The 21311-nt window shown below is 38.9% G+C and overlaps 1 protein-coding gene and 1 long non-coding RNA gene across 4 annotated transcripts in view; one reads left to right on the top strand and one right to left on the bottom strand.

The window, feature by feature from the left end:
• Nucleotides 1–14965, bottom strand: part of LOC115211719 (protein sel-1 homolog 1) — a 58561-nt gene extending 43596 nt beyond the window's left edge. For 2 of the 3 annotated variants that reach the window (XM_036503344.1, XM_036503343.1), the window contains exon 1: nucleotides 14505–14965. The gene's annotated coding sequence lies outside the window, so the exon portion shown is untranslated. The remainder of the gene's footprint in view (nucleotides 1–14504) is intronic. The other variant, XM_029780375.2, reaches the window with a different exon arrangement.
• LOC118763641 lies at nucleotides 3426–3844 on the top strand. The gene is made up of 2 exons (XR_004999406.1): nucleotides 3426–3728; nucleotides 3793–3844. It is a non-coding gene; the product is annotated as an uncharacterized LOC118763641 (long non-coding RNA).
• Nucleotides 14966–21311: the final 6346 nt, after the last annotated feature.

Genomic DNA, 21311 nt, shown 5'->3' with positions numbered 1-21311 from the left:
CCACCCCCACCGCCATATACTGACATTTATCATCCACTATATTTACCCTTACCCCCATCTCTCATCATCTGTCAATTTCCTCTTACACTTAGGAATTTACCCATCCATCCTTCCCATTCCTCCTCTGTATTCTCTCTTATACTCACCATTTTATACCTTGTAAGTACTCTGACACCTTTTCACCACCATATTTATCTTCCTTCCACTTACTCTCACTTTTATGTAATGCTGGGAAGTGATGCTTCTCCTCCATAGCAAGACACCTGAACCTGCTCCTTATAGCCTTACAATATCTGGCATAAAGCCATCTCCCTCTCTACGACCTCCTCCTTCCTAAGCCACACTTATTCTTTCACCTTACCCCCACCACACTGATATTTGCTATTGACCACACCTTAACCCTTGTTCCACTTATTACATTCATCTCTACACCCCTCTCTAAGAATCTACTACCCTCCTCTCTCATTCTGATGAACTTATCCATCCACTCTTCCTGATTCTTTGTCCATATTCCCTATATTTACATTCTTGTATCTTGAAAGTACGTTCCAATACCTCATCACCATCATCATTACCCTCATTCCATCTAGCCCGCATCCACCCTTATGTAATGCAGGCTAGTCATGTATCTCTTCTATAGCAAAACACTTGTCCCTTCCCTCTTTCATACTTCAGCGTCTCAACATCAGGCATAATGTCATCTCCCTCTCTAATACAACCAAACCCGGTCAAGGATCTTTGAATTTAACTCATTTGGGATTACCTTGATAACATTGTGTTAGCATATATTTTCGGATATATTAATTTGACTGGTATTTTGTACCTTTTTTCTATATCTAAATATACTGGTGTAGGGAAGGATTCGTAACAGACAAACTGTAGACAGATACTTCGCTGTGGGCTAGCTAGGAAGTTGGTCAGCAGGAGGAAAAAGGACTTCTGGCAGGAGAACAAAAACAGAAGAATGTCTGCAGCGAGCATGGAACAAATCTGAGTGAACTATACAAAAATAACTGATGACTTAATCCATGGCTAGCAACAAAACACCACTGGGGCTACCATGGTTCTGGTCTAAGAGGGCTGAGCTATGGTTCACGCAGGCGGAAGCTCAATTCGATATAAACAAGATAACAGCCAACCAAACAAAGTACTCACACGTGGTGGCACTAGACGAAGACACAAGTAGGGTGGTGGACATTTTAACCCATCCCCCACCAATAGAAAAATACACCATATTGAAAGATAGGATAGTGAACACATTCCGACACAGTGAAAGAGAAGCGGCAGTCAGGATACAGGAGGAGGAATTAGGTGATTCCAAGCCTTCAGAACTGATGGACAGGATGTTGGCATTAGTCCCCTCTGGTGAGTCACCCTCCTTTTTGTTTAAAGAAATATTCCTCCACAAGCTCCCACCCCAGGTCCAGGCCCTCATAACTCAGACGTAAATCAAGGACCTGCGGCAATTAGCAAAGGCAGCTGACAGGCATTTTTATCCAGTGGTGTCCTGGTCAACACCATAGGGTTGGCCCTAAGACAGGGTAGGGTTAAGCATGATGATCTGTGCTTCTACTATGCAAAGTTTGGAAAAAGGCAACAAAATGTAAACAACTATGTAGCTTCAGGGCTCCTTCACCAGTGACTCATGGACACTCCAGGGCCAATGGGTCCACAATCGAGACATACGGTCCTCAACAACAACACATATGCTTCCATGCCTCTTGCAACATCTGCACATGCTGCCCCCTGCAGAGCAACCATCATGCAGACCAAGAACGAATTTTTGGATCTTCTTGTTAGTTGCCCCAATCTCACCACTCCGACATTCTCCAAACCTACAGCCCGCCACGGGATGACACACCACATCTTCACCACCGCCCCCCCCCCCCAGTGCACAACCACATATGTCATCTATCACCAGACAAACTTGCAATCGCAAAGGCCGAGTTCAACAATATGGAGGCATTGGGTATAGTTCACCAATCAAGCAGTCTCTGGTCATCACTCCTGCATGTGGCCTCTAAATCCAATGGAGGGTATCAACCCTGCGGAGATTACCACCATCTCAATGCAGATACGACACCTGACCACTACCCCATTCCAAATATACAAGATTTTTCAGCCCAGCTAGCCAGGTGCTCAGTTTTCTCCATGGTTGACTTCATCCAGGGATACCACCAAATACCAGTACAAGATGATGATGTACCAAAAACCACTGTGATCACCCCAGTAGTTGTATACTGTCAACTTAATGTGACAGTCTTATGAAGGGAATCACACCACTGCTATTTAGCCCTAGGAAGCAGCAACGCTTCCTGTCAGCCTTAACACATTTCCTGTGTCCTTATGTTTACAGTAGGGAGATAAGCACCTCCACGCAGCTAAGCCTGCACCCAAAGACTAGTTTCTGAGTCTTTGCTCATCATCAGTCTGGAGTAGCATGGCCTGCTAGTTGGAAATGTCCATCTAGCCCCTGTAAATATATAAGAATTCTAGTGAAATAAATCTACTGATTACAAAAATAGAAATATTACATTTCTAAATATCTCAGAGAGATATAAGCAGAGTACGATAGAGTAGCAATTACAGAAAGATAGGGGGGATACAAAATAAAACGTGGAGCCTCTCGTTCCTCTGTCTCCCAGCAAAAATGATTCATAAAACACAAATAGATAATTAGAGGGAAAAGACAAAAAAGCTGTCCAAGGAAAAGGTTTAAAGTCTGATAAACTAATAGTAATTTTTTTTTTCACTGTTAAAATAAGGTAGTTTGATCCTGTTAAGAATTACAGCACAATGTTTGTTTTGATTCTGTGAACCGGATTTAATGAGTGTGGATAAGACAGTGAAAGAGCTCTAGCAATGAGTATTGGTGTGAAATTATCGAATTTGGCGATCTTTCGATTAAAATAGGAAGTCTATCAAAATTTCCAGTTGATTTGTTCGGCAATTTCCGTAAAGAATTTTATATTCATTTACTTTTGTTTTCATGTCCAGTTAAAGCCGACATATGCTTTGAAGTCTGTAAGGGAGGTGAAAAAGTGAAACACGCTCCCCCCACACACCAATTATCTTTCATATACACACCGCTCGGTTCAAAGTCTCTCTTGACCAGAAATGGCCTGAACTCTTTGTATGACCACCCTCCCTGTACATAACTCCCTGTCACCCTACATGGCCTTGCTTTTGTTTTTTGAGCCAATAAAAATTGAATTAAAAATTAAATTAAAATAAATATGGCGGAGGTAAAAGATCATGGATCATGGACCTTTGCGATGTTTTTTTAAAATTTTTTTTTTTTTTACAGGAACACACTATATCGAGGACGGAGATTCCGAATCTGCATTTCAGAATTTAAATACCGCCCCCACCCCACCCCGCATAAATTTCTTAAACTTTCACTTTAAAAAAAAATTGGGGCGAAATACGTAGAAAAATACAGAGATTATGATTCTGAAAAAAAAATTCTGTAAAATTTTAATTTTTCAAAAAAAAAAAAAATTAAAATAAACACCCCTCTCCTTCATCCTATGACAAGAAATGAAATTAAAGTGTTTTCTCTACTGTTTCATGACGAACATAACCCAACATGTTGTGGTTGAGGGTCTTTTGGAATTAAGAGAGGCATGAAAAAATTAGATTTTTTGCACACACAAACACAACAAAATGACGTTTAAACAATTTTTTTTTTCTCTTTTGGTAATTCGTATTTAGAAAGTTGATCCTCGGTTTGGCTGTTGTTTCTAGCTTGTCAAATTTCCGGTTGGGGCGGATTTAAATTTTGAAATGCAGATTTTTTTTTGCAGATTCGGAATCTCCGCCCTCGATATAGTGTGTTCGTGTAAAAATAAAACCCCCAAAAAATCCCAAAGAAGGTGCGGTCCATGATCTTTAACCTCCGCCCATAAATACATACAAGATGTATGTATATGTATTTATGTGTGCGCGAGTGTTTCACTATTCAACTCATGGACATGAAAGTCAATGGGTGTGTGAATACAAATCTGAACGCGCTCGCACACATTATCTTTCATATACACGTACATACTTTACATACATACAAAAGATGTATATATATATATATATATATATATATATATATATATATATATGTGTGTGTGTGTGTGTGTATTTATGTGTGTACGTGAATATGAAAGATAATGGGTGTGCGTGTGTGTGAGTGAGTGTGTGCGCGTGTTTCACTTTTCACCTCCCTCACCAACTTCAAAGGCAAATGTCGGCTTCAACCGGACATGAAAACAAAAATAAATAAATATTCTTTACGGAAATTGCCGAACAAGTCAACTGGGAATTTTGATAAACTTGCTACTTTAATCGAAAAGATCGCCTCGAGCTTAACATAAAACTCAGAGCTTTAATTGCATTAACAGTTACTGTAATTTTCGTTAAGCATCGGGTTGACTCTTAACGAGAAGACGCATGACAGATGTTTCATCCGTGACCATCACTTTTTTAAAAATATTTTTACTATAGTATAGTTTAAGGAAGATTTAGCTGCTATTTCGAGCAGGTCAAAGGACCACGTAAAGGCTGGCGTTAATCCTTACTTTTAAACTTTGCTCTCTTGAACCCGGAATTACTGAACTTCTGTTAATTTACAATTCAGGTATTTAATTACAGCAACGTCCGGTTTTCAATTATTCAATGTCAACACACGATAAAACTTATCTGTGGTACAATACTAGTTGTATTTCTCTTTCGCCATACATAAGGCCAAAATGAAAATTTGTGGCCCTTCACACTTGCACTCTGTTCTGTCTGTTCCACTTATGCATATAGGCATGTGAGTATGGTTAAGAAGCTTGCTTCATGACTATGTAATTTCTTTATCAGTCCCACTGCATTATATCTTGAGTAAGTGCTACAGTCATGGACTAACCAAGTGGATTTGATAGAAACTGTATAAAGCCAATCACACATACACACACACACACACATCTATATATAAAACTGTAGTTGTGTGAGTGTCTGTCCCCTTCGATTTAGATTCCTAACTACTCCCACATTTTGCGGTGCAGTTTAACCAAATTCGGGTATCTTATAGTCGTAATTCATATCGAGCCCGTCTGGCTATTAGCGCGCGTCTACGATGAGTCTACGATTTTTAAAATAATTTAACATTTTTTATTCCATTTTAATGCATAATTTTTCGTGTGTCGATGGCGGCGGAGTTGGCGTCCACGGTCACACCTGCACCTGTTTGCTTCTCCCCTTCTTCCCTCCCTCGTGAAGCTGTGGGGAAGGGAGTGTAAGGAAATCAACGTCGTAAAGAGTTGTCAAGGAGACCAGTGTTCTTTTAGAACAAAGACACTGAGTCGACGATTTTAAAAAAAAATTATCATTTTTTATTCCATTTTTAATGCATTTTTTTTGCTATAACTCTCTAAAAATGCTTATATAGTTATTTCCCTTACAAACCCGAGCAACGCCGGGCGATACTGCTAGTTATATATAAATATAAATCTTCTGGATCCAAAAGAATCGGGTATTTAAATAGTAAAAGCACCAAGGTAGAGTCGGGGATAGTGCACCTGTGTACCAACAATGTATACTAATGTATACGTACTTATTTAAGTAAAAACAGATTTACCCTTCCAGTTATGCATACTTCACAAGTAACTAACTGAATACACGTGTCATCAAAGTCATACAGGGGTGCACATTCAACTTCGACTATAGACATCAGATCCAAACGTATGGAAGGTTCCGAGTTAGGTGGAGAATAAATAATAACACAAATGGGTGCAGTTCACTACAGCTGTTTCAGACGTGCTCTTTATTGATGAACCAAAATTATTCAACCTGGCACTATATCCTGTTTTGTAAGAGGTTTTTATTGTTAATTCATACATGTATTCACCTGATGAAAACAGGGGGGGGTTGCATTATGTAACACTTGTTTATCATTAAAGAATACATCTGAAACAGCTGTAGTGAACTTGCAACCCATCTGTGTTGTACATGAACATGAACGTCGAAATAAATATCAATGGAAATAGTAGTTATGATGCCTGTGCCGGTGGCACATAAAAAGCACTATCCGATCGTGGCCGATGCCAGCGCCGCCCTGACTGGCTTCTGTGCCGGTGGCACATAAAAAGCACCATCCGAACGTGGCCGATGCCAGCGCCGCCCCGACTGGCCCCTGTGCCGGTGGCACATAAAAAAAAAAGACCATCCGAACGTTGCCAGCGCCGCCTTGGCTGGCTTCCGTGCCGCTGGCACGTTAAAAGCTCCAACCAATCGTGACCGATGCCAGACCCCCCTCCTCTGGCACCTGTGCAGGTGGCACGTAAAAAGCACCCACTACACTCGCGGAGTGGTTGGCGTTAGGAAGGGCATCCAGCCGTAGAAACTCTGCCAGATCAGACTGGAGCCTGGAGCAGCCCCTGGCTTCCCAGACCCCGGTCGAACCGTCCAACCCGTGCTAGCGCGGAAAATGGACGTTAAACGATGATGATGATGATATATATTTATTTGTATCGTTTGTAGAAATACATAAATACGTGGGAGAGGCACACTCTAAGATGTAGAGCAGTTGAATCCGCAAGGCGACACTACAGCCAGGGGCCAATAGCCAAGGCCAAATGGAGACAATTGTTTACCTTAGTGGTTATTGGGTGGCAGTGTAGCCAAAGCTTGATGACCGATAGCAAAAGGAGATAATCACCTAGTGTTTACTTTTATAGAGGCATTTCCATCTCCATATTTTGAAGGGGTCTTAGGCCAGTAGTGTTTGGGGTCTGAAGATACGCAGTAAGGCTAAACCCCTTATGAGCAAGAAACCCAGAGCAACCCCATAAACCGGCCCCCATTACAATATATATATATATATATGTGTGTGTGTGTGTGGTGTGTGTGTGTGTGTGTGTGTGTGTGTGTGTGTGTGTGTGTGTGTGTGTGTGTGTGTGCGTGTATATATATAAATGTGAGTGCATGTGATTAGCCCAGAAAAATTGGAAACTGTATAGTCAAGAAAAAAGAATTTGATTTTTGAAATCTGCATCCTAAAGGAAAGGCTGTCCATCATCATCATCATTTAACGTCCACTTTCCATGCTAGCATGGGTTGGACGATTTGACTCAGGACTGGCGAACCAGATGGCTACATCAGGCTCCAATCTGATCTGGCAGAGTTTCTACAGCTGGATGCCCTTCCTAATGCCAACTACTCCGAGAGAGTAGTGGGTGCTTTTACGTGCCACCGGCACGAGGACCAGTCTGGCAGTACTGGCAACAGCCACGCTCGAAATGGTGTTTTTTACGTGCCACCTGCACAGGAGTCAGTCCAGCTGGCTGTCCATAAATAATATAATTTTCTATGAGAACTTAACTTATAGATTGGCACAATCTTTCACCACCAGTGTATCTATATATATTTACCAAATTCTTTGACACTTGCTCTCTTTGTATACATAATCTCTAATGTTTATTTTCATTTTATAACAACTATTTTTTTTTGATTGTATGAAATTGATCAAACTTTAAACCTCTGTAACATCCTTCTGGAATAAATGAATCACAAACTTGGACTCACCATGAAAAGTACATCAATATACCAAATTTGAGGATTTTCACGTAATTTAACAATTTCAAAATCTGTGACAACAACAGAAAAGATCCTTCTCTTTTCTCTCTCCCTTTCATTTTTCACTTTTCTCATGATAAATTTTCCCTTTCTACACATATTTTTACCATACTCTTGCTCACTCTCTATAAAAGTATATCGCTCGTGCTGAGTTTCTGTGCGTGTGTTTGTCAGCATGTATGCATACATGTATAAGGAATGTCATTAGGGTGATGGAGTGACTTAAAATGGTATGTAAATGATAATTTATTTTAATAGCATACTTTTCAGTAAGTAAACAGGGTTTTTTTCTTACACACACACACACATGGACTCGCTTGTTGCAAGAAGGGATTAAAAATTTAAATTGCAATTTCTTTCTTTTTGTTCCTTATATACCAGCAATGGACTACCATATCATCATTCTAGAAAATATCTATGGGAAGAAAAAATATTAATACATGTCAGAGTGACAAAGAAACAAGTAAGGTAGCAAGTGGTCGTAGGATGTGCAAGAAACACCAGCTAAATCACATACCTCTCTGCATGAAAGTTATTTTAAAATAATAATAATAAAAACATTGTGTACAGTGCTCAGGTGCACTACAACTCATCTAAAGTGTATGTATAATCAGGTGTAGTTTCAGCGGATTTCGGAAAGCATGAGGGCCTTAAAGGATGCAGTGTCATGGCAGTCAACAACTGACGCAGGCAGTTTGTTCCATGCTTCAGCAACTCTGAGCGTGAAAAAATGTTTCCGAAAGTCATGGGAGCTGTGTTGTTTTCTGACTTTGTAGGCATGTCCACGTGTGTTAGACACATGAAGATCAAAAAGGTGTTCAGTGTTGTAATTTTGAAATTATAAACAGAAACAAATTGCAAATTGAGACTGTCTGATTTTAAAACTATGATAAAAATATTTTTTTAAAAAGCCAAAATTTTAGGATTTATGGCAGGGCAGGGTTAATGAAAAAATTTTAAAAAAGACCACACTATTGTTTCCAAATTTCATTTCATTTTCTGTTTAAATATAAAGGAAGTGGGAACTGTGATGATGATCACCATTTTATTTCTCTTTTTAAGCCTTCAAGGCTTCTCCCATCGTTATTAAGTATGTAGTTCAAAAAGAAAAAAAATCTGAGTTAGGGAGAGAGATTTGAACAATTTGTAATTTTTCAAGAAAGACTATTTTTTTCTACCAAAAAAACACCTCCCATTGTTTGTAAGTGCACAGTGCAAAGAAAATATTGAACAAAATTAATCTGGAAGGAGTGAGGAGGAGAACCATAAATTTTCCAAAAATATTTTTGCATAAAAGCTTTCCCCCATCCTTTGCAGTGGAAAAAAAATTTGTAAAGTCCATGTCAAAATGGAGAGTCATTCCAAAAGTCTACCAAGCCATTCTATTGTGAAAATTACCTGGCAAGGACAAAATATTCAACTAATATATATATATATGTATGTATGTATTAATAATAATATGACAACAAAAGAATGAAAGAGACCTCGATATTATGTAAATAGAGGAATTTATCTGTAAATATATGTCATAATTAGTTGGTTGTCATAATAAAACACAGAGTTTCGGATGCTGGGGCTGAAGTCTGCTCCAGCATTTCATCAATTATTAAGAGAAACAAAAACACTATGAATAAAACCGTTGAATAAAGGGAACCCCGGCATCCGAAACTCTGAGTTTTATTATGACAACCAACTAATTGTCACATATTATATATATATATATCATCATCATCATCATCGTTTAACGTCCGTTCTCCATGCTAGCATGGGTTGGACGGTTCGACCGGGGATCTGGGAAGCCAGAAGGCTGCACCAGGCTCCAGTCTTATCTGGCAATGTTTCTACAGCTGGATGCCCTTCCTAACGCCAACCACTCCGTGAGTGTAGTGGGCGCTTTTTACGTGCCACCCGCACAGGTGCCAGGTGAGGCTGGCAACAGCCACGGTCGGATTGGTGCAATTTATGTGCCACCGGCACGGAAGCCAGTCGAGGTGGCGCTGGCATCGGCCACGAGTCGGATAGTGCTTTTTACGTACCACCAGTCCAGGGGTCCAGGCATCTGCCGGGTGCCAGTCATAGGATTGGTTCAATTCGATTTCACTTGCCCCAACATGTCTTCGCAAGCAAAGGGGGTTGGCATGGGTGCCTGTCGTCGGATGAGGTTCTATATTGACTTCGCTTGCCTCAACAGGTCTTTGTGTCCAAGGGAGGAGAGGCATGCATAAGTGGGCTGGGCTCACTTGTCCTGCCTGGTCTTCTCACGTACAGCATATTTCCAAAGGTCTCGGTCGCTGGTCATTTCCTCAGTGAGGCCTAAAGTTCGAAGGTTGTGCTTCACCACCTCGTCCCAGGTTTTCCTGGGTCTACCTCTTCCACGGGTTCCCTCAACTGCTAGGGTTATATATATATATATATATTTGAGTGATAACTAGTGACTGAGACTGCTGGTGATTTGCTGTGTTTGAGAAGACATGTCAAATTTAGTAAAATTTATGTTGTGGGCAGTGCCAGTGACACATAAAAGACACCTGTGCCAGTGATGTGTAAAAGGCACCTGTGTCACCGACACGTAAAAGGCATCCAGTACACTCTGTGGAGTGGTTGGCATTAGGAAAGGCATCTAGCCATAGAAACCATGCCAAAACAGACTGGAACCTAGTACAGCTCTCTGGCTTACCAGTTCCAGTCAAACCCATACCAGCATGGAAAACGGATGCTAAATGATGATGATATATATGGTCATGCAGACAGCAGAGAAGGAGGAAAAGAATGAAAAGCACTTTTATGAAATGACTAACTAAGGAAGTCCAATTTTTTACTGAAAGCTTCAGGGTTGATAATATTTTTCTTCACATTTGATTTATAGATGCAGTAAACGTTGTCTTTTATTAACCCAGATACCAGCTCACCATGCAGCAAGGCTTTTGGAATATGACCATCAGCCATACAATTGACATGTCCAAGCTACTGAAGTTGTCACTGCTGCAAATGAGTGAGAGTGGCAGGAATACCACCACCCTGCTTAATATGTTAAGATTGTTAATTCTATCCTACCATTTCATTCCAGGGGTTCTGTGCAGACACTGCATATGAAACATGTGAAGTTTCAGTTCTTGTGAAGAGTATGCTGGCCTTAGAAGTGTACTGAGAACATAGGCTTTGTACACCTTAACCTTAGTAGACATTCTGAGCTGTTTATTCCCCAAAACTTTCTAAAGGAAGTCTTGAGAGAGTACTAGCTGTTTTGACCCTGTGCTTCTTGAGTTCTGCATCTAGGACAAAGCTGTCTGATGCAGTGAGGTCAAGATACTGCTGTGCCACATCCACTTCCTTACCTCTGATCTTAACGAAGGAGGTGCTGGAGTGCCTTGTTCCAAGACTCAAATCTTTATGCGATTGATGATGAGACTAAATTAGGTTGCGAGCTCTTGAGAATCTATCCACAAGGTTTAGTAAGCATTCCAATAGAATTGAGGAGTTAGATGCATCAACAAACAGCATAACAGTAATTTTCTTCATTTTCCATCTAGCTATATTGAAAGCCAGCTACTAGATCTTGAGTGGAAGTAAACACTATCTGTTGTGAAGACACATAGCTTAGTGGTTTGGGTATTCAGCTGATGAGCAAAAGGTCGTGAGTTTGATACCTAGCAGCACATCATGCTAGTGAGCAACACAATTTACTTCCCATTGCTCCAGTTCACTCAGCTGATAAAAATGAGTTGTACCCGTAATTCAAAAGGAGCCAGCCAGGTCACATTCTGTGTCATACCGAATCTCCCAGAAGATTATGTTATGGGTATGCGTGTTTGTAGAATGCTCAGCTATTTGCCCATTAATTTCATGATTAGGCTATTCTGTTGATTGGATCAACTGGAAACCTCGTTGGCATAACCAATGGAGTATCAGATAAGGATTCAAATGTGTTTCAAATATACCAAAAAGTTTTGGAACAAGGACTCAACTCTTCATTTCAGATTCCCTGGACATAGATTCTTCATACTGCACAGTGCTTATCATACCATCATAGAAAACCATTATAGTGCTTAGTAGGTTAGGTAGTCAAGCAATAAATGGTAACATGTTAAACAAGTCAGTTCTACTGATGAACTTAAATGCTTTCATTAAGTTGATGAAAGCCAGCTACAATGGTTGATTCTGCTGCTCTTGGCACATTTCTTAAAAGTGATGCAATGATAACATTGTCTTTGGTGGATATCTTGGAGCAGAAGCCACACTGCAATTCAAATTTCTAAAACCTTTACAGAACCAGTCAAGTAATAAGTTTGCCAACTATACTAAAAGATATTCCTCTCTAACTATTGCAATTACTTCTGTTCCCTTTGTTTCATAATGTAGCAATGTCAGTATCCTACACATCCTTTAGAAAAATACTCTCTTCCCAACATTGACAGGATTTATGGGGTTCTTCCAGCAAGACTAACTTACCACTTACCCAAACATCAGCAGGAATATAGTTTTTTCCAAGTGCTTTGCCTGTTAGCAAATTTATGCAGCCTTCATGAATTTTCCTATGGTAAGGAATTCAACTAGTTTGGATATAACCAGATGTTAAATAGCATCCAAAGCTTGAGTAAAAGTTATAACAAACATTCTACACATGCTTCCATCTGTAGTTCAGTTTCCTTGATGCTCCATCAAACAGCTTTCAATATACCACAGTACAACTTGATAGTGCCTGTGTCTGCAGCTTGTTGAACAAAGCTCAGAGGTTCAGCCAGTAGTTATTAACACACGTACTGATCATTTCCTGAATTCTGCCATCTAACTGTCTTAAGTATTTAATAGTTCTCTGTAAGTGGCAAATTTTTGTAAGCATTATGCTTGGCAACAATGAGAAGAAGTAAACTTTCTGAGATGGCTGGCTACCAGCTGTTATCCTGCAGGCCTTTCTTTCTCCCAAAAGTTTCTATTATAGTAGTGAGATTCATTGTTGTGAGGTAGTGCCAAAGCTGAATCTGGAAGGCAAAGGGAAGCAATGATCTGATGTGAGCTGACTTTTCTGGATTTGCAATCTTTCTTACATCTATAAGTAGCATCCCCTTTGGCTTGGCTCTATGAAATCTCTTGTTATAGACTGACCATAGTGCAGACAAGTGAATGTTCTGTATTACAAACTGCACTATGTAATGCTCTTGTCACCAAAAAGTTCTTGAGATGAGATCACCTGGCTATGACAAGGTCCTATTAGTGCTACTGTTTAGCTTGTGGGTGTTTGCAGAATACTCTATAATAGGATTTAGAGCCAAAGTAGGTATTAGTAACACATAAGTGTGAAAGGAGCACAATTCTAGGAGGTGCTTGTTATTGTTATTGGGTCACTGTAGTGACCCAAGCAAAATATCTAAGCTTCATTTTAGTAGTAAAAGTTTTCTTTAATAACAACAGTAGAAAAGATTGTTAGATCATCAAAGATGGCATAATGCACTCAGCATTTATTTCTACCAATTTCTACAGCTTAGAAGTGTCTGCTTGATAGCAAACCCAACACTTTGTTCACAAGTTTCATCTTCCTTCTTACCTTGCTTAAAGAAGAATGAGTAGTGTAAGCTTCTTTTATGTTTCTAGAATCTGCTAACCAGGTGCCTTGGAGAGCAACAATGTCTACTTGCAAGAAGGAAAGATTGCTGATTACGATGACTATTTTGTGCCAACACCTGACCCTTGTGCTCTTTTGTTCTTTCTGCTGATGTTGTTGATGCTTCATTGTTCCCAATGCATTTGTTCATTTTGGCAAGAAGTACCTAATGTCGCACACAACCAATGAAGCATGTTAACACAGTGGTAAGGCAACACCTGTCCAATGAGAACCTCCACCACCACCACCACCAGTGCTTAGCTATATGCTGCTCTAAATGGAAACTTGTAACTTGTTCCCTGTGTTGCATTTGTAGTTTGTGTCAAAAGGATGGTTGTGATATGTCTAGTGTGTAGATAAAGGAAGTTATGTGTTTATCACCTTCTTACCTGCAGCTTTTCTCTACTGGTTAACAGTAATGTGTAGGATACATAACTTCTCCGGCAAAATGTACCTCTCCCTCTTTATAATGAAACATAGTAACTTGGTGCTTTGCAGCCCAAACTTAAGTTCTCGGGGACTTGTAGGTAGAATGCCTCCAGAGATACCTGTAGGCTCAGCAGCATGAAAAAATGCTTTAGTCTCTAGTATGATCCTATAGACAGCCCAGTATTGTACTCAACCCAACTACGGTAGCTAATTCAGTTGGCCTGGTATCAAACGTATTGGTTCAACTTTCCTTTGCATATTACATAGAACGAAAGGGAGACATTGACGCTTGGATAGCCCATACTCTCTATATCTCGAACACACAAACACTCATTAAACATACACATTCACGGCTTTATATCTACAGCAACAGGCTGTTTTAGAGATTCAAAACTCACCATAAAGAACATACTTTTCAACTGCTAAATTGTAACATGTTGATTAAAAAAAATACACTATTATTAACGTTGCACTGTTTTGATTTGTGTGTGTGTTTAAACTACACTTGTGAGATCAGTATCCATAGCAGGTAAAATATTGAATAGTAATCACCAAATTCTTAAACAAGTAGTTTGTTTTAATCTTAAAACAACTGCATATATATTCCTTGGTTATATACTGCAGCAATATAGAAAAAAATGTCAATTACTGATGCGTATATTTTACAGATTATCAGATGTTAAACTATACAAATCCAATAAACTAACAACTTATTGAAGTTGTACTCTTATAGCTACACAGAGATTATTGTCCTTACAAATAACTTATAGTGATGCATTTTACAAATGAATAACTTCATCTTATATCTGTTTCTCATGTAAACAAATATACGTTGGTGTATATGTATTTTGAAAGGGGTTAAACATACCTGTGTAATTTCACGGGAAATTCGTAGAAAAGAAGTTCTTTAGTTTCCTTTAACAGTAACCAAAGGTAATGATAACACTTCTGATGTTACCCGATTGAACAGTATCATCTAATAACGTTTCTTCTCGTGTTTTTCTCCTAGCATGCCACGTAATAACCACTTTTATGTTCCGCCGGTGAATATCATCGCCATTGTAAATGAATATTTCTCTGAAATTTTTTCCTTTTTATGTATCTTCTTTCTTTCTACATGCTTTCCATGTATTTTCCCCCTTTTCTTCGATTTTAATATTTTCCGAAAGTAATAAAATTTACTCAAGGTATTCGTATGTATTTTTTTTATCTAAAGCTGTCACTAGGGTGCCGATCAAGCATACCTCAAATTCGTTAAATTAGCTGATGCTTTTCAACAGCTGGAAGTACACTCGCTCCAACTTCCGTTCTAAATAAATTTATTCCTCTCTATAAAGTCTGTGTCTTCCCTCCTCTTTCTTTAGCTCAATCACTAACTAACACTACTACTTCCTTTTCGGTGAAATAAAAATATGACTGCTAAGATAAATATTTCCTTTACTTTCTTTTGAACACATTCATGTATATCGTCTCATTTAACTAATAGTAGTCCTCGAAAATAGTCTTCACATGTTTTATTTATATTTTATTGGGGAAATCCTGTTTACAAGAATATTAATTACTCTAACCACGAAGTATCTGGTGGTAGACTTAATACATTGCTTAGTTTAAGACCACCGCTTACATCTTTGGTGTCTCTTTATTATAGTCCATTCTGTTAACAGCATTTAGGAGAATGTGGCGTGCAGCATGTCCTCCTGTGATTGTGCTATTAAAAAGCATCATCCAATTGTAGTAAAATTCATTTTCATTTATATAGCACTAAAAGTAAATGCTTTAATAATTTAGTATGATTTTATTGATTTGGAATACAAGTCTAGCTTGGGTTTCCTCTGCAATTCTTACCTGCAAGGTAGTTAGAAAAATAATGAAGTTAAAATCAAGCTATATTAACTTCTACAAAAATTAGCCTTGTACCTACTTGTAGCAGAGCTACATAGTAATATGTGAGTTGACCTGCACTGCAGACGAATATATCAATGAGGTGACTAGCCTCGCTTTGATACAGTAGCCTCGTTCTGAGCTACACTGTAGAAATTCTCAGTTCCTGCCAAGCTTTGATCAAAGATACACGTCTTCTCTATAGCTCTACATGCGATCTTCCGTGTGCAACTCACATGTCTATTTACCTTGACACAAGATATATGGTTCATAAACGAACATATTTTATCACACACACATTCTCAATATGACTGTTCTCATTACACACATGCATACATACTGTAATACAAATATATGTTACTTCTTTCAATGCAAAAGTAAAAATCAAAACTTTCTTTGCATGTAAACACATGTTTTTGTATCATACTATATGCTTCCACCACAAAAGGTGAATACAGAATAAACAATATATTTATACACAAAAAATGTCTTATGGTGATTCATACTAACTGTTTTTCCATTTAATAAAATGCACTTGAACAGCCAACGACTGCCACTATATACTAAAATAAAATAATTTAAAGCTATATATGGTTTTCAAATATTATACCTTCAACATGTTCATGTTGCAAATAACTCTCAGCTGTTGATTCAAGAATTCAATTTCAGCTTCTACTGATTGCATTACTCCTGTTAGCAAAAGGTGTCAATAATAACAGATCACTGATATAGGCTTAAATGAAAAGTAAACCATGGACTATCATATCCATGAAGTGCTGGTATGTCAGATGCAGCATTTATAAAACTGAATGGCATTTAAAGAAACTGGAAAAGGCCAGAAGGAAGTGTAACAGATTTGTAGGGAGAGCAACAGTTTATATGTTGAAAAGGCTATAGTTCTTAAGTTAGGTCTCACCAATCACAAAGTGTAATGGTAGTTAGGATATATAGTAGATGTTAGGTCACCAAGAATGCAATGGCTGCATTGGTTATCTTTGAAATCCTTAGAAGAAAATAATAGTTGAAACAGCCTTTATTTTATCAGTACACTTCACTCTTCAACAGTCTACTTCTGTCACTTTCTAGCACTTTCACTGAGATACAAACCAACTTTTCATATGTGCAAACCTTACTATTATTATCATCCTTTCACATGAAAACATCTGGTTGCTACAAGTCTTTATGTATCATACATCAGACACAATGTAAAAGTGAAAAATCAATTGTGACAGTTAAATAAAATCTGTGATAAGTATTTTTCTTTTGTCAGTTTATTTTGGTACGTATCTTATTGTCACACACAGGCTCCACTAAACCTCTTACTGATACCAATAATACATACAGCTGTTGCAGATGCTTACAAAGTTCTGATTATATAATTATATTTAATAAAACTCTAATCAGCAAAAGTAACTGAAAAAGAGAAAATGCATATTTCAGATCTTTTAAATTTTTGTACCCATGCATAATGTGCATCACACTTTTGGAAGACAGAAAAGTAGACTTCCGGTAATGCAGATGCAATGATATACAGTAACTGAGCAAATTTAGCATCAGCATGCCTATACATATATGCTCTAATGAATTTCTTTCCTCATAACTTTCAGAAAAAGGGGTATTTTTTAATGAAATTTTCTACAAATATGCTTCAGATTCTGATTATATTGGAATTTGCTGTGAAATAACAACAACACAACTTTTATGTTTGACTCACACAGCGGCCACATCTTGACAATTTCAATTTTCAGGTCTCCATGTTTGTTGACTTTTTTTCTTTCTTTCATGACAATATGTTAATCTCCTGGCACTACCACATCAACTATTAGGCACTCTTGCTTGTCCTCTTTGGTGCTCTAACACCTTGTCTATCTGAAAGTCAAAGTCCTAGAGGATATTTGTCTTCCTAATTTAGTCCATTACTTTTTTCCAGTGTATGGTGGTACAAAGCACCCTTTACCTCATATCCATACTTTCATAGCCAGTGAAAGTTTAGAGCTACCTTGTTGTGTCTGCACTGGTACTCTTTCTGTGCAAGACTTTCACAAGCGCTTACTATGTGAATCATGCTTTTGACCTTCTTCCCACACATTCTGCAGAGGTTTGTTGCGCTTGTGTGATATATATTCCTTTTCACTGACTTGGTATTCAATACCTGGTCCTGAGCAGTGATGATCAAGTTTTCAGTCCTCTTTTTAAGGTCACCTTCACTGAACTACATCCATGATGCTTCTTGGTCTTTTAAGTTGATGGCAGTCACGAAGTTCCTTGCACTTAGTTTTGACTTCAAGAGAAGTTTGAGGTGCTTCAAATATGCAAGGTGAACTTGTCAGAGCCTTCATCAACAATGTTGTCTTTCCATCTACCATCCATTCCAGAACCTCACCATTCTGTAGACAATCATCTAATTGCAGGCCAATTCATTTGTATGTTGAATTAAACCACTTGAGCCAGTAGTCTTGGATTTCATCTGGCCCTGCTGCTCTCCAGTTTAACAGTTTTGATACCTGTGCAATTATATCTTCTGATGTTATGGATACATAATCCTGCCTTGGAGCTTCAGCGTGCTGAAGTTCAGAATGGAATGAATCCATTCAGCACTGTGGTTGTTGGAAAGCTATTGCCCCCAGATTTTATTCCAAGATTGGTGGGTTTCCTCTACTGTCTCCACCCAAGTTTTCAAAAAACTGCCTCTGGTTATTTGTGAATTGTCTGTTTTGATAGAAATGCAATATGTGTTCAGTGTAGCATTGCTCCTTCAATGTTTTTGCCAGAATACATTGTTTTAGGGTTTTGATAACAGTTTCTTTTCTATATGGTATTTTGTTTCAAGATAGGCCTTCTCACCTTCCTTAGTATGTTTTCATTGCCCTTTGGACTGTTCTATGCAACTCAGATTTTTACACAGTTTTAATATCACCATTGATTCTCCACTGCCACCATGACTCCTTCTGTCCACTTGATTTCCTCTTTTTTTTTCTAACCAACTCACCAACTAAAATTGAAACAGATTTAATCAAGTACCTTGTTTCCAATACATTTTCGATGGAATATTACATACAAAAATGCGAGCAAGAGAAATAATATTCTTAAGATTATAAACCTGGAAAATTACAGAATAAGTTATTACCTTGGATCGTAGGGTGACCTGCTGTGCTAGAGGAGACCTATTGAGTCAAGTATATCAACATCAAAATAAATATCAAATGGAAATTGTAGTTGTGATACCTGTGCCGGTGACATGTAAAAAGCACCATCCGAACATGGCCGATGCCAGCGCAACCTTGAGTGGCTTCTGTGCCGGTGGCACCAACCAATCGTGGGCACTGCCAGCCTGCCCTGGCACGTAAAAAGCACCTACTACACTCACGGAGTGGTTGGCGTTAGGAAGGGCATCCAGCTGTAGAAACACTGCCAGGTCAGACTGGAGCCTGGTGCAGCCTCCTGGCTTCCCAGGCCTTGGTTGAACCATCCAACCCATGTTAGCATGGAAAACGGATGTTAAATGATTATGATGATGTTGCTCTGCAATCACTTTGACACCTGATGCATGATACTGTAGTGAGTGTGTGCGATTTGAATATAGATGCACCTACCTTCTCTTCGTGGTGACGGAGATCCTCCAGAGATGGCTGATCCTTCCTCACAGCCCTACCCGAACACTAACAATAGCAGCTGCTAGCCCCAAACCGTTTAGCGACCTCCTCGCATGTCTTGTTGCCAGCACGACCCACGTTGGAAAGGTCAACTTCCGCCCCCTGCGCGCGCTTGACGGCTGACCCCCTTCCGCTTGCCCCAGCTTCCGGTCAACGCACCCCGCTTGCCCCAGCTTCCGGTCAACGCACCCCGCTGGCTGGCGTCCGGCTGCTGACGTCATCCCACAGATACATCGTGCACCTCTTCAGGCAATGTCAATTTAATGGAGAGACTGAGCTAATGTGTGGCAGAATGAACATTTGAGCAGAATGTTCAGCTGTTCAGCAAAAGCTGAGTGCTTATACATTGTCTTCAACAGGAGAGTCCACCATATATATATATATATATATATATATATATATATATATATATATACAAGATAAGAAAATGGAGAAATACATCTAAAGATATACCAGATAATACTCAATCACATACTTTATTAAACCACCACATAAGAGGCTGTAGGGTTAAATATAAAAAGCAGAACAAATCAGTGTACATAAAGGAATGTACATATATATAAACGGCAAAATGTCTGTGTGTGTTTCCTTTATACAAATTCACAATTTTTCAGTTAGAGGGTTCACACTTTCTATGGTCATTCAAAACCGTCCAAGGGTGGTCGTGCACATCTTTACATTTCTCCGGTCACCCCCGCAAAGCCATTAAAAAATCAATAAAGGTGACTTTTTTTGTGAATTTTCTATCCAAAACCCAATCAAAATGCCCGAAACTTGATACACCAATTGAATGCTAGCTAGCTGTATGTGATTGGTCAGAGATTTGGACAGTACTCACGTGTATGTGAGCATGCAAGCAGCTGTATATGCACTAGCACTATGACCCGGTGTGTGTGTGCATGCATAGGTGCAGAAGTTTGCTTCTCAACCACATGGTACTGAGTTCAATTCCCCTGTGTTGCACCTAGTGCAAGTGTCTTGTATTATAGTGCTGAGTTAACCAAAACCTTGTAAGTGGATGTGTTGGACAGAAACTAAAGAAAGACCATTGCAACATGCATATATGTATATTTATATACACTAGATGAACCTGTAAAAACTTCATGGCAAACATAAAAAATTTAAGCATCTGTAAATTGTGTACTGGTGCCATGAGAAATGTTTCTATATGGTGACAGTTACAGAATATAGAAAGAAGAGTAAAACTGATAACTATATCATCCAACTAAAATATCTCAGTTACGCAAATGTAAACAGAATTACTATTAAGCCTTAAAATACATTGTACATATTCAAAGAACCTTCTTGGTTTAGTGGTACGGAATGTTCTTCTGGCATTCTTTTATTCTTTTACTTGTTTCAGTCATTTGACTGTGGCCATGCTGGAGCACCACCATTTAGTTGAAGAAATCGACCCTTGGACTTATTCCCTGTAAGCCTGGTGCTTAATCTATCAGTCTCTTGTGCTGAACTGCTAAGTTATGGAGATCAAACACACCAACACTGGTTGTCAAGCGATGGTGGTGGGGGGGGGACAGACACAAACACACACACAAATATGTATGATGGGCTTCTTTCAGTTTCCGTCTACCAAATCCACTCACAAGCCTATGGTTGGCCTGAGGCTATAGCAGAAGACATTCTATGAAGTATAGAGTTGAATTTCGTGTAGCCACCTGTTGGCAACTTTTCTCCCCCACTCATTTTGTAGTGGGTATTACCCATTTTTCTGGGCTCTTTTCACAGCTATACCCCATTCGAAATTTGCATTAGTTTTTGTATGAAAAAAAAAGAAGGGAGGGGGAGCAGTTTGTTTGTAATTTGTAAAGAAAACGTTAAACATGTCTGATAAAAAAACATGATGTTTTTACCCAACTAAAAGACATGAAGAACTATGAAAGAAGGTGAATAAGTACCGGAGGTGGGGCAAAGAAGAAAGAACTAACACTTGATCCTTCTAGAACTCCCAAATGAAAACCTAAACGCCTGAAAGACTTTCCCTTTCTATTCATTGCTAAATCTCTTTCCCACTTCTTCATTGTAAAAGTAAAGAAGCTAGAAAAGATCAATCATATTTCAGTCTAATTGTCATTTTAAATGACTGAGGCTTTCCTTTCTCTGTCTCTGTCACTTCACTCTTT

The sequence above is a fragment of the Octopus sinensis genome, linkage group LG5, assembly GCF_006345805.1.
Source record: "Octopus sinensis linkage group LG5, ASM634580v1, whole genome shotgun sequence".
In the NCBI taxonomy this organism is placed as follows: domain Eukaryota; kingdom Metazoa; phylum Mollusca; class Cephalopoda; order Octopoda; family Octopodidae; genus Octopus; species Octopus sinensis.
This window is presented reverse-complemented; position numbering and strand designations above follow the sequence as displayed.